The sequence below is a fragment of the Aedes albopictus genome, unplaced genomic scaffold, assembly GCF_035046485.1.
Source record: "Aedes albopictus strain Foshan unplaced genomic scaffold, AalbF5 HiC_scaffold_99, whole genome shotgun sequence".
Lineage (NCBI taxonomy): Eukaryota > Metazoa > Arthropoda > Insecta > Diptera > Culicidae > Aedes > Aedes albopictus.
In genome coordinates, this window is record NW_026917853.1 from 22,686 (window position 1) to 37,375 (window position 14,690).

Here is a 14,690-nt window from a genome sequence, read left to right on the forward strand (position 1 = left end):
CCAAGGAGAATTTCAAACATTCCTGTAGTGATTTTTCAATGATTTTGCCATAATTTAAAAAAAAATGTCAAAGATTTTACCAAATATTCTTCCAAATTTTCATTCTAGGAATATCTCCCAGAATTCACCTGGGCGTTCCTTTAGAAATTTGTTCAAAATTATTCCACAAAATCAACTAGGAATTCCCCCTTCAAGATTGTTTACTGTGTTCCCTTAGAATTTTCTTCAAATATTTTGAAATTATTTTATCAAAATTCCTTTAGAAATTTGATCAGGCATTCAACCCGTTTTTTTTTTTCAATTAATCCTCCACATCCTTTTCGAAGAATTTCTCTCCCATTTTTCCCAACATGTAAAGCAGGAAAGCATCTAAGATTTTTTTTTTGGTTATTGCTTCAGGAATTTCTGGACGGGTACAGCTTGAGATTCCTCTAAGGAATCATCTAGGCATCCCTTAAAGGATTTTAAGCAATTCTTCCAGTTATTTATACAGAATTTCCTTAACAATTTCTTTCATGAATTTCCAATAGTTTTTTTTTCAAGAATTATCGCGGAAGTTCCTTAAAAGATTATTTTTTAAATTTTATATTATATTTGGAAATTTAAAGAGGGACTTTAAAATTCATTTGGCGATTGTAGCAAAAGATATCCTTTAAAAATACTTTAACAGAGTTCATTACTATTTCAATAGCTCATGCAAGAATCACTCTAGAGAATCTTACAGGTACTCCTTCTGGGAATTCTTGAGAAATTCTTCCAAGAACTCTTCATGAAGATTTTTCAAATATTCCTTCGGCAATTTTTTTTTCCAAGAATTATGGAATGGTTATGATGGAAATTTTCTTTGAATCTTTCACCGATTTCAGCAAATATTCTTCCAAGTTTTCCTTCTAGGATTTTGTCAAAGGCTTGGCGTTCCTTAAGAGTTTTTTTTACTACAAACTTCAATAGAAATTCCTCACGGATTATTATTTTAAAAAATTCCCATGGATCTTCTTTAAGAATTTTTTAATAATGTCAAAATCCCTTCAAGAATTTCATCAAGCATTCAATAAGTAATTCTTCCAATAAATCCGTCGCAAATTCCTCGAAGAATTTCTTCATAATTAACAGCGATATTCACTGTAGTAATTTCCTCATATATTTTTAAAGGAGTTCCTTCAATGTTTTCCTAGGAAAAGCACCTACGATTTTTTTTTAAAAATTTTTCAACATGTAGAATAGAAAAGTGTCCAAGAATTCCGTTGGAAATTCCTCCAAATATTTTTTATAGAAATTCTCTTAAAATTCCCCTTCATGTTCCCGGAATTCCTTCAATAACACCTTGAAAGATTTTTGCAAGGTTATCATCAAATCTTTTTTCCAGTTATTGCTTTAGGAATTTCTCCACACGGATTCAACTTGAGATTCCTCTACTACGGCGATCTTTAAAGAATTTCAAATAACTCTTCTAGTAATTTATTCAGAAGTTTTCTCCACGGTTTCTTTCAGGAATTCCCAATATTTTTTCAAAATTTCTTCAGGAAATTCCTCAAAGGATTCGGGGAAATTTCACCAATAATTCAGGGACTTTTCTAATGATTCAATTCGAAATTCCTCCACAAAATTCTTCAACAATACCTTTTAGGATTTCTACAAAAATGCCTCCAAGATAATGTATTGGAATTCTTCCTAAAAATATAGGAACTTTCCCAAAGAATCAGGAATTATTACAAACAAACCTTCAAGGAATTCTTTCAAAAATGCCTAGAATTTTTCCAGGTATTTCCAGGAATTGCTTTCAATATTTCTCCTAGGATCGAAGTTCTCACAAAGCACCAACTATTCTTCAATTATTTCTTCAGGGATTTCTGATAAAGTTATTTTGGGATTTCTTTTTTTTTTATTTTTGGAGGAAATCTTCAAGAATTTACCTAAATTATTCCCTTTAGGAATATATCCAACATTTTTTCCTCTAGCGTTTGCTTCAACGACTCTTTCATAATAATTACAAAATTCTGGCAAAAGATTCCTGCGAAATATTCATATGGATTTTATCTAGAAGTTTCTTCAAATGCTTTGCTTTAAAAAAATCAGAGGATTCCTCAAGGAATTCATTCTCAAGTTCCTATTTTTTCCTTTTTTTTCGAGTGACCCACCATTTTTAAGGAACAAAACTAGCGTATAAAACAGCTAGTAATACCTGAACTAGCTTTACTTTATTTATATTAGAGTATTTTAAATTCAATAATGCATTTCTGGTAAAATACCAAAAATTTTGATTTCTGGTAAAATTCCAGAAATTTTGATAAAATTTGATGAATTTTGGTAGCCAGAAAAACGCTTTTCATAAAGCATTCAATGAGTTCGTTGCCAAATTGTATAGCAAATATTATTTTTAAAGAATTTAACGATGATTCCAAGTAAATTCAGCCGAGATCCAATAAATACTTTTTCTTAAAACTGCTAGTATTTTGTAGTATAATCATTGAAAAATGCTTAATAAGATGTTTAAATGAAACTCTCTTGAAGATGCTTGCGCAGCGCTTGGGCAAACTTTCAGTAATGAACTGAGGACAAGACCGGTGAAGGATTATTGTATGGCGTGATCCGTTAGGTCCATTAGACATCTCTCAGCAATTATACTGGAAATTTTAACTTGAATCCGTCTAGACGAGGAGACAAAGCCATTAACTCGGCAAATATCGTACCATAAGTTTTTCAATAATTTAATTTTTTTTCAGATTTTTTTTACAATTTCATATTTTAAAAATAGTTTGTTTTCCAAATTTATTGTTATCAGTTTCTTTCTACCGGGGTGTAATCAACTAAGCTCAAACCGGACAGATTTCCCAAAACATTGCGGAACATCAACTGCACCGTAGAGCACAATCTGGGAATCTCTGAACCCCTTGCAAAATCAGTAAAAACTGGTAGCCATCTTTGAACAAACATCAAACTCCACCGAAAATTCATCAAATTACTGGCACTGAGGTGAGAGGCCCATATAGCCGAGGCGAGAGGTGAGAGGGCCCATATAGCCGAGGCGGTAAACGCACGGGTATTCAGCATGACCATGCTGAGGGTGACGGGTTCGATTCCCGGTCGGTCCAGGATCTTTTCGTAAAGGAAATTTCCTTGACTTCCTTGGGCATAGAGTATCTTCGTGCCTGCCACACGATATACACATGCAAAATGGTCATTGGCAGAGGAAGCTCTCAGTTAATAACTGTGGAAGTGCTCATAGAACACTAAGCTGAGAAGCAGGCTTTGTCCCAGTGAGGACGTTACGCCAAGAAGAGGAGAGGAGGAGGTGAGAAAGCAACTCTATATAGAGGACTGTAGCATTCAGTAAACCGTGAAAACCTCTGTATTTCCACAAACAATTTGACAAAAAAAACCTTAAAACATCTGATGATTTTTTTACTCTGTGAATTTTAACTGCTAGTTGCTAGTTCTTCACACACTTTTGCCTAAATATGATTCCATCTGCAGACAGTTTTTGGCACTACAGTCTAAGATAGCTCATGAAATCATCGCCAACGTTTCGGCTTTCATTGAGACCTTCTTCAGGGCTCACAGTTTAAATATCTTTTTTTTTTTAATTTCGTTATATTTCAAAAGATACTGATACAAATTTCTTAAATTTCAATTGCTCGCATTACGTCAATAGAGCTCAAATGTTTTGTTGAAACGTCGAAAACAAACTTCGATAAATCTACAAAAAAACCATGAACTTTTGAAAACCTTTTATTTTTTATGAAATTTGTAGAAGGTAATCAAAGATTTCCTTAAGAAATCCGGAGATTTTCAGGGAGGCATATTTCCCCATGGCAAACCCCTGTAGTGCAACAAACCATCGCCGCTAAGTGAGGGGAACGCGGGGTGAAACGAGCCGGGTTCACGACTCAGTTTCAAGCAGTGAACCGCATCCAGCTATGACCGCACATCAAACCCCCGCCCGTAAGCCGCGGTCAGCATTGAGTAAGCAACGTCAAACGCAACTACCCAGATACTATTGCTCTGTTGCTGCTGCTGCTGCTGCTGCAGCTACATCGAAATCGAGGAGTCTAATTGAGGCAGCGGTGGAGGCGGCAGCCGGCCACGGCAGTGGCGTGACAAGTGCGGTTATAGTTTAATTTCACAGAAGCCACGCGCAATTTGTACACTCGGCTCCTCTCGGTCATTTCCAGCACTAGCTAGCATCGAACCTAACAACTGGATGGATGGAGAGAGAGAGCGCGTAAGAGTTTCTGAAACGCGTAGGCAGAATCAGTCGGAATCATGAGTGGGATCACGCGAGGGGGATGATGGTCAGGAAGAAGGGGTGCAATCCGAGATCCGAGCTAAGAATAGAATGAGAAATTTTCGAATCAATAAGGCCTTTGCACGCTCTGGCTGGCTGGCTGGCTGAGAAGTACGACGCACGGCAATTGCGATGCGATGGTTGCCTTCTTGTTGACGCCGGTCGATCAAGGAAGTACGTACGTGCCTCTGCTGGACGTGATTAAATTGTATGTGCTCGGTGTACAGAGGTGGGAACAGGTTGAGTCGGTGGAAAATGCAAGAAACTTTGAGGTGACACCGAGAATAAACCGAATCCTAGGATAAAACTTATGATTCAGTCAAATGGAGGTTTTATCTTGGTTTAATTGTAGCTTTAGGTGTTCAAATTAAGATCTACGAAGCCACAGCGAGATGTACACACATCATTTAGGCATAACCGTATCACAATGAACTCAATTCGGTTTTAACGTAGTCTTATCATGGGTATTACACATTAGTGGTTTTATTAAGGTTTTATAGAAGATTTATGAACAATGAAACTTGTATGAAACCGTCGTAGGCTAACCAGACAGAATCATAACACGATGCATAATTGTGATAGCATTGTGATAACAATTGGGTTTTATTGTGGCTTTATTGATGTTTACACGGTTGGTTTTATCAAGGCTTTGCAACAGAATCCTTGTTTAAATAATTACAGACGAAAACAAAGCAATAGTGTATCTCAACAGCAACAGCAGTATCACAAAAATACTTCTACAAAATTGTAGAACCACAATGAGATAACCGATAGATATACTGTGGGGTTCTATTGTGGTTTTATCGTGGTATTAAGAGCCTGTTTTCATGAAAACCCATCCTGTATTCCCCAGCGTCGCGTCGTCCGCCTCCAGTTGTCGCTCGTGTGCAAACCAGAACAAGATATGGCTGGGTGTGCTGGCTGGCTGGTACGACTTGGAGTCGTCTAGCAGCAGCAAGCAAGCAAGCAAGCACCAGTCACACTGGTGGTGCAAATCGTCTGCCTGCCTGCATGCCTACCTACCCCGATGTGCACACTCAGATTAATCCAAAACGTGAAATATGACTTCCCCCAGTTGCAGTTCTGCTGCGCCCGGGTTCTGGGAAGTGCAAACAGCGCGCGGTAGCGGAAATAGAAGTACGTGTTGCATGTGCACAGTTGCACGTTCGAAGCTGCTGCTGCTGCAGATACATAGGTGGATTCGATATACTTAGACACTTGCCACATGCCGTCTTCGTCTCTAAGTTCCATCTTCGGGTGGCGGTGATTTGAATGCACCTTGCTTAGCATGTGGAGAGCGTCAGAGTTGTAGTATGTACGTACAGAGAGAAGCGAGTTTTCTTGGGCCCTGTTGCTTGCTGACGTCGGTCGTTGTTGTTCGACTTACGAATCCACTTGGACGTTCTTTGGTTGGATTGTGATTTGCGAGGTGCGAGAAATGGGTACTGATCTACGAACAGGAGTTTTCTAGCTCTCTTAAGTGTTTTCAAGTGTTTGTAGGTACCTACCGACGCCCAGAAGGGAGTAATCAGTTTAGGAAGTGCCAAATTGGATTCAAATCAAGATTAATTGGCGTCTAATTGGAAAATATTTTAACCGAAGCTTGTTGGAATCGGAGTGGCCGGGATTTAGCCAAATGAATTACAAATCTTTCTTCTTGTAGAGCACTTTGCTTATTTTTAGACTTTATTATCAACAAATTACCACTTTGAATATCAATAACTACTTTTCAATAACTGTGTTAACGTATCTGTGGGAACAATTGGCAGTCTGTTTAGCTTTAGAAAGGTTCCAAAACCGCTCACAAAGCTTTTAATACATTGAGGTTCTATGAAGGTCCTAAAAACCTCATCAAACCCATGCGATTTTGAATTCTGTTTTTCTCTATCTTCTCAAGTGACATTTTCAAATCAAATAGATTCATACATACAGCCATGAACAATCATGTTGGTTTTACGATGGTTATGAAAACTTCTTGAAAGCAAATTTGTAATCAAATTGTTGAACAGGCAATTTATTCGTCTGGATGATTTCGAACCATTTTATGACTGATTTAGAATAATCCTTGCCCTAATTTTGTAAAATTTTCTAGTGAAACAAAGCTGATAAAAAAATTCGAAAGAATCTCTTCCGAAATTCGGATGTTTATGGGGAATTCTGGACAAGAATTTAAAATAGGTTTCTCAGAAATCAAATGAACTGTGAAACATATTCTAAAGCATTTTCTGGAATATTTTTAGAGCAATTCTTAGTGTGAAATTTTGAAAGTTGAAAAGTATCGGGTTTTCAAACAGAATCAATACTGTTTGAATTTACAGAGGTTAGAAACTTTTTGACTGACATTTTGGATGAAGAATTTTCATGATAAATGTAAAATCTAAAAAGATTTTCAGAAAAAAATGTTGGAAAAGATTCTGGAAAATCTGGATGAATTTTCATGAAATTCCGGTCAAGAGTTAGGATAATTTCATTTCCTTATTATTTCGTTATTCATAGGAATTTATGCCAGAAATAATTTCAGAATGTAATATATCTCTAAAGGAAGAGTTTTCATCGACATTTAGCTCATTTCGATAACATGTTTTGAAATATACCTATGTAAATCTTCTTTATTTTCTTATTATTTTTTCAAAATTGAACACTTTTTAAAAATCCTTGCAGCAAATTTTAAATAAATGTCTGAAAAAAAAACATCTAATGCAATCCTTGTTCCAGCTTTTATTGTGAAATGTTTTCATGAGGAGATTTATGTAAAAATCTTGCATGACTTCTTGGAAAAGTGAACGAAATTCATATGGATAAATTCATGCAAATTTCTTCATCTAATTTAAATTCGCGAATAACTACGATTTTGATTTATTTTTATTCTCTAATTCTGTAGAGTTTACGTCAGAAATAGTTCCAGTATATGATACATCTTTGCAAAAGTTTTTCACAACATGTTGCTGTTTTCGTTGAAATATTTTGAAATTTATTCGAAAACTCAAAACTTTTTTATTTATTTATTTTTAAATATTTTTCCAAATTTTGCACCTTCAAAAAGTCTTGAAGGAAATCTTCTCATGCAGCAAAGGATTTTCATTTTGTTAAAAGCAGATTTCTATAAAAAAAATCTTGTAGTATTTTGCCTAAAAAATCTTGTGGGATTTTTTTTTTTTTGTAGAAAATTAGCCACGATGTATCGAGGAATTTTAAGTAAATTTCTGATTAAGAATTATGGTAATTTTTATTATTTATTTTTACTTCTGGATGTAAATTATTTTTTTGAAAAAGTTGTCCATAACAAGTAGCTGTTTTTAAGAAAATTTTTGAAATTTATTTAAAAATTATTTCTTTTTTTATTCCAAAATTTCAAACATTTTCAAAAATATTGAAGGAAATTCTAACGGAATTTCTTCGAAATTTAATGTACTTCTTGATAAAATTGTAAGGATATCTCCGAATAGTTTGACAATAAAAATCCTTAAAAGTACGGTAAAAATATCAGAATTTCCCATAGATTTTGTTCCAAGTTTCTCAGGTGGTTCTGCTAAATATTCGTTAAAGCGTTTAATGTAATGTTAAATCTTCCTCGGAAATTCGTTAAATTTTTCTTCATGTTTAATACATCCATGTTTGAAAATTAAAAACTTCTACTATAATGTCATTTGTTAATTAATTTATATTTTTGCTTTTTTTTTGTTTTTGATATTTTGCCTACAGAACTAGGTGGCACTGGATGCTTTTTTGTGAGCAATTCCTCCCGAAAATTTTGCAGTGACATGATTTTCATTCGTTCGGAATTCTGCTGGATAGATGCCATCCGAAATGACAGATTTTTTTTCAAAGAATTGTATTGAAATAATCTCCAGATGAATAATCTTGAATTTTTTACAATTTTTAGATAAAATTATTGGATTTTAAATTGTTTTATCAAGTTTTTATCGAAAGACAATAAATTTGAATCATACCATCAATGTTTCAGCAAAGATTACGTCACGAGATAATGTAAGAGTTCAATTACTTGCTCAAGCAGTTCCACAATGGCTCGTTATGCTAAGCTGGACTCCCTCCCTCCCCCTATAGCGTTACGTAATTTGTGTACGATGCCTTACCGAGGAGTTCATAAAGAAATCTACAAAATAAAAAAAATCATCAAAAAGACTGTTTCAGTTCATCTAAGATATTTGTTAAAAACTGTTCTAAAATATTTGTGAGAATGTCATCTGGAAATGCATACAGCAGGAATTTCTTACATTCACTGATCTCTTGAAAATTGCAATTTCTCCGAATGTGTTATGAAATTTTTGAGATTTATTCTTGAAAATTGAACAGGCTTTATGAAATGATCGAAAATATGCCAACAAAATGTTTCTCTTTTTTCATTTCATGTACTCTGAAAACAGTTATTATTCACACAAACTTCTCCACTAAATACTTCAGGAATTTTAGATGAATTAGCTTCAGACGATTTGAAATTGTAAAAAAATCATCACAAATCAAACAATTTGTACCAAACATATTGCTAAAGAACCCTGAGAACTTACTAGGATAAAGAAACATGAATTCATTATTATTATATCTTTATTCTAGTGATTTTCTGTCCTGGAAAAAAGTTAAGAAATTTTTCGACAATTTTACCAATGATTTCATTATCAAATTTTCCGAAATTTTGTACCAAATTGTTTTAGCGATTCAAGCTTCTATTCTTCTGAAAGGTTTTTTTAGATACTTCAAATTCACGAAATAATTGGAAACTCAGCAATAGATTTGTTCAAAACTCATTTGAAGTTTCGATCAGAATATTTACCATCTAGGAATTCAGAAGTTATGAGGTCCACACCTCTTTGAAAGTTTGAATTACTTTTTAATTTTTTTTAATAGAATTTTTTTATCGATAAATCATTTGTTAACACTTCTGGAAAGTGTTCCACATATTTAGCAAGCCGTTTTCTAAACATTACTAGACAAAAATGTATTTTTTGGGAAATATTCCATTGTATGTTTTTTAACAAATTTCGTAAAAAAAAACTATTCCGGAGATATCTTAAGAAAATTTATCTAGGGAACCCTTCCGATAATTTTTCAATTTTATTTAACTTTTTCACGATACCTTCAAAATTACTCTATGAGTTTCAACAACAATTCTGAAACTATGTTTGGAAGTTAATCATACAATTTATTCTAGAAAATCCTTCATTTTTTCAGCGTAGGACCTTTAGAGTTCTTTAGTCAATTCATTTTAAAGTTCCTGCAGATTCTTCCTGTACTACAACCATAAAATCCAGCAATAAGTACCTCTACTTCCCTTCAGAATTCCATTGATTTTAAATGAAGATCTTGATAGATTGTGTGCGATTACGCTGCATTTTTGAACATTAAAAGCAATCCTTGAAATTTCGACAACATTTATTAAGAGTTCCACTAAAACCTCTTAAAAACATTTTGACTAACTTTTTTATTTTTTTTTTTACCAAGAAACTGTTCTTAAACCATTTCTATTGATTTTTCATGAAAACTTCTGGGAATTGTTCCGTATATTTCTTCTAATATTACTACAATCTTTTTTTTCAAGATTTTGACTGGATTTTTAACAAATTTCGGGAAAATACAGAGATATTTCCAATAAATTCACCAGGCGACTCTTATGAAACTCCTCAAAACTTCTGACAAAATTCTAATAATATATCAACTCAAAACTTTTTTTTTCAATTCAGTCTGCAAGTTTGCAAGACTTTTTTTGTCAGAAATTTCGTTTACAAATTTTTTTTGAGAAAATATATTTTTCTAAAAAAAAATCAGATAGATTTTTCAGAGCTATAACCAAGAATTGCAATAGTAGGTTATAAAAATGTCTGCATGCATTCCGCATTCAATGGAACTTCGGCAAGGTCATTGATAAATTATGTGCCCATTTTTAGATTGGAAAAAAAATCCTGAAAAAAGCATAAATCTCACCGAAACAGGTGCTGGCTGGTGAAATTTTGAACTTGAAGCGTGATATTAGCAATATTGAATTTCCAAAATCAAGCAAAATTCAAGACTTTCAGCAGAACTGTCACTCAACAATCTTAACCCTAAAAGGGATACCTGGGGTCCATTGGACCCCAGGCGAATATCAGAGCTCGTCTTTGATGGAACACACTCAGCGAGGTGACGAAACTGAGGCCATGAAGGTATCCCTTTTAGGGTTAAAGACACATTATATACACGATTATTTTTATTTTTCTTCCAAATAACTAATATGAATCCTTCAGTTGTTCTCAGATATGTTGAATTTTTTCAGGGTTATAAAATTGTGTATCTTTATTTATTTAAAAAAGTATATCTTGCCATATTTAAGTATGGCCTTTCTACCAAATTCAAGACAAATTTTAAAAATGATTTTATTTTATTTATTTTTTCTTCCAAATGATTATTATGAAGCCTTTAGGTATTGCCACACATTATGAAGCCTTTAGGTATTGCCAGACTTTTTCGGGAATTTAAAATAGTACTTTTTAAATTGACTAAAGAAACACGCTTTGGAAGTCTTGAAATATTGAAGCATAAAGCACTTAACGAAGTTTGAAATAAATTTAAAACGTTTTTTTTATCTTTCTCTCATATGTCCAACTTTCAGATATTCCCGTACATATTAACCTTTCTCAAGGATTCAAATCTGTGCCTTCTAAATTTAATCAGAAAACACAAAATTTGAGACATATTTTTAACGATTTATTTTCAATTTATTTTTTCCATTTTTTCATTTTTATTTTCTTATTATTAAAACGAATTACTCAGATATTCCCATAAATGTTGGATTTTTCCAGCGATTCAAAATGGTGTCTTCTGAATTTAATAAGAATCCACGTCAAAAAATCTTGGAATGTTCTGGCATAAAAGCCTCTCAACGAAATTTGAAATAAATTTCGAACGGTTTTTCATTTTTTTTTTCTAAATGACTAACATAAAACCTTCAGGTACACTCAAGGATCCAATTATGTATTAATGTCAGTATGAAATGCCGTAAAAATCTATCGGAAATTCTTCAAGAATTGTTCCAAAGGCATTCGCAAAGTCGTCCAACAGTTCTATCAAGGCGATTAGTTGAATTTCGCTAGCAACACCTCTGTATACAAATCTTCAAAGTTTCCACCAAAAATTTTCAAAAAAGAAAGCTCAGTCGTCCCAACAGAAGTTTTTGATGAATTTCACCAAAAAACTTTCCAATCTTTTGCCATAGATTCTTTACAAGATACCATCAAAAGATGATGTTGATTTTTTTTTTCAAAAATTTCTTGTTGATTTATTGTATCAATAATTTTCGCCAGAAGTTAAAAATTTATTACTACATTACAACCATACAGCGCGTTAGTATTAGTATACCATACATAATACATGAATTACTATAATTTCACCATGAAATTTAGCTTGTGTCGGTTACCTAGCATTCAATTTGCTTTAGCATCTGATTCCTACAATCATTTTTGGAAATAGGAATGATTTTTGTCAAGTGTCAAAAGGAAATTTGGAAATTTCCGCATATCCTACGTAGAAAACATCATAAAAAGTCCATGATTGACATCCTTCCCTCGGACGCCCGCCTACCTGCTTGTTTGTGGTCTTTTTTATCAGCAACGATTAAACTTTTTTTTTGTTATCAACGGACAGCAACGCCGACGAAGTGGAAGCGAAACCCCAGTTTTCCCCCTTGTATTAGTGAGGCAGACGAAATTCGACCTTTGTTTGTGTTAGTACCAGCAATAGCAACGCCGTCGAAACGAGAATAGAGAAAACCACGCGCATCGTACACGGAGAATAAAACACTCAAGTTTTTGAGTGTGTTCGTTAAGTTTTGTTAGTATAGGAGACTACGGGCACGTAGCATAGTGACGCGTTTCGGATATGTCGCATCACTATGCCGACGGCCTGTGACGAGTGATGGTATATTTTTTAGAGTAAGGAAATTTGAGTTAGTTGGTGGTTTTGGTGGTTGTGGTGAGATAATGATGGTTTGTGATGGTGTTAGTGGCAAATGTGAAAATCAAAAAAGCATTGTTTTGTTTTTAGTTCAGTGTTAAAATAAAAAATCGTTTGCAATTTTATCTAAACAACTCATTCTTTTATTTTTGTGTGTTTTTTTTTTCAATTATTTTGTTAATAAATCATCGAATAGTATATAATTTAAAAATAATCAAAAAAGTAAGTAACTTTCTAGTTTATTTCTAATAAAAATTAAAACAATTTCCCTCGGGCCGAAGTCGGAAACGAGGGGCTCCGCGTGAACCCGGCGGGCCCGAAAGCGTCAAGCCTCGGCAGTTCACGGGGGGTTCACGTGGGGCCACGGTTCACTTCCGTTCGCCACGCCGGGCGCTAGCTTTTGCTTGTTTTGTCTTTAAGTTTGTCGTTTGATCTCTTAAATCGAAGTAAAAAGAAACGTACTTGCGTTTGGGTTTACACGACTTTTGTGTTCGTTTATCGATCCTTTCTTAAATGCTTGTGTCTAACTCTTGTCTGCTGATCTTACAGGTTATGGATTGCTCAAATTTCGTTGCTTTAAAAAATATACAATGTTCATGCGCTGTTTATTGATGTTGGTTTTCGCATTCCTGAAGCACTCTACTACACAAGTGTATAAGGTTGTCTCAAAACTCGTTAAACTCAAAAACTTAAGTGTAATAATTTAACAAAACAAAAATCAACATAACCAACAAAGGTGTATAATATTAATTTAAAAAGGTGTTCGCTTTTCTAAATGCACAATAATAATATATCAAAATAATAATAGGTTTACTTTTATATATAAAAATACAATAATAAAAAATGAGATAACTAAAAGTGATACGACTAACCACTAACTATAAAAAGGGGTAAAATGAGTAATATGTAGCAAAAACACACACAGAAATATGACGACTTGTTTGCCTTAAACGTTAACGAGATACTTTCTACAGACATAAAGTGTTTGTTTCGTTTCATCATATTCAGTAAAAAAAAAGCTAGAGCACGCAACTATGACGCAAAAAAAACTAGATACAAGTGTATAAAAACAGGATTTCTCCTTGGCCTTACAAGTAAACGAGCAAAAAACAAAAACAAAAAATCAGTAATACTGCACTGTAAGAATTTAAATGTGTTGAAAACTGCTTTCCCCCTTTCGGTAAGAAAATGTCCAGTTTTCCCTCAGTAGTTGCGCACAGGAGTCGCAGAGCTTTACAATTGTTGAACACAGATAGGAAACATTAACACTACTGCGTGGATTCGAGAAGTTTGACTGTGCGGTCCTCTCGTTCTCTTCCCTAAACTTTATCTCTTCCCTCTCTCTCTCTCTTTCTATCTCACTCTCTCTAGCCTGCAACGAATCGCGCCGGGCGGGTGCAGTGGCATCGCAGTCGAGCGGAGAGGGCGCACCAATCGAAATCTAAGCGGCTACGGGAATAAATAAGCAAAAAATAGGAAACGTGCACACACACATATAAGAGAGAAAAAACGAAACAAAAACCATTAGAATAAATTACCGGCAGTTGAGTTCTTTAAAAATGATACCCTATCTAAGGAAAAATACGTTACACTCTCTTTAAGTAGAGAAATTTGCACGCGCGAGAAGAAAATACCGGATTTTTTTTTCAAAATGGAAAACGCGGCTTGATCTATGTTACATTTTGACGTTCCGAATGCGCTTCCGATCCCACTGTGGGACGGATCGTCCGTGCTCGTGTTGGATCGTGGTTTTCCGCTTTCCGTCTTTTCGTATCAGCGCAAAAAATTTGGTTTTTATCCTCGTAAAACGCTACAAAACAGTTCAACAATTTACCTAAATATTTCGTTTTAAATATATGTGTTCTACTAAATGCCTAATTGTTTATCGCCGTATCCAATTCTGTTAGATTTTTTGTTTACCAATTGTTAAGTAATAGATTATTTTTCATGTCTCGATTAGACGCCCTATTGACCTTAACCACAGACAAACAGACGTAACACTCTGATAATCCCCATCGTACATTGATTTAACGGTCTTTTTCAAAATTTGATAGGTGGCCAATTGCCCACCTATGGCGCTCGCATCGTTTTTGTTCGAGTTTGACGTTTGCTCACTACCGCCACCTAGTTGATGGTCGGCCAAACTTAGTCCCTTTAGCATTGGGCGAATATGTTTCCGTGACTATGATTTGAATCGGAAATTGTTCGAAGTGTTACGTCTGTTTGTCTGTGCCTTAACCCTACACGGAGATGATATTGTTTTTCCAACGTAAAAAGTAATAGAAACATTCGTTTGCCATGGTTCGCCACCCGGTTGAGCCGGGCCGGCGACGACTTAGATTCGTAAGATATTCGTAAGTGTAAGTGTATGTGGGTGCGAAATGGCAGTTGTGGATCGCGCCAGTCGACCAGGAGCGACGTTTCGGCCGGTCTTCGTCAGGGTCGTTACCTGCGGAAATTGTTC

The 14,690-nt window shown here is 34.6% G+C and overlaps 1 protein-coding gene across 1 annotated transcript in view; it reads right to left on the bottom strand.

The window, feature by feature from the left end:
- Positions 1–12,346: 12,346 nt before the first annotated feature.
- The window catches only part of LOC109412354 (brain tumor protein), a 35,728-nt gene continuing 33,384 nt past the window's right edge, over positions 12,347–14,690 (bottom strand). Inside the window, exon 4 of the mRNA XM_062844104.1 lies at positions 12,347–13,675. The gene's annotated coding sequence lies outside the window, so the exon portion shown is untranslated. The remainder of the gene's footprint in view (positions 13,676–14,690) is intronic.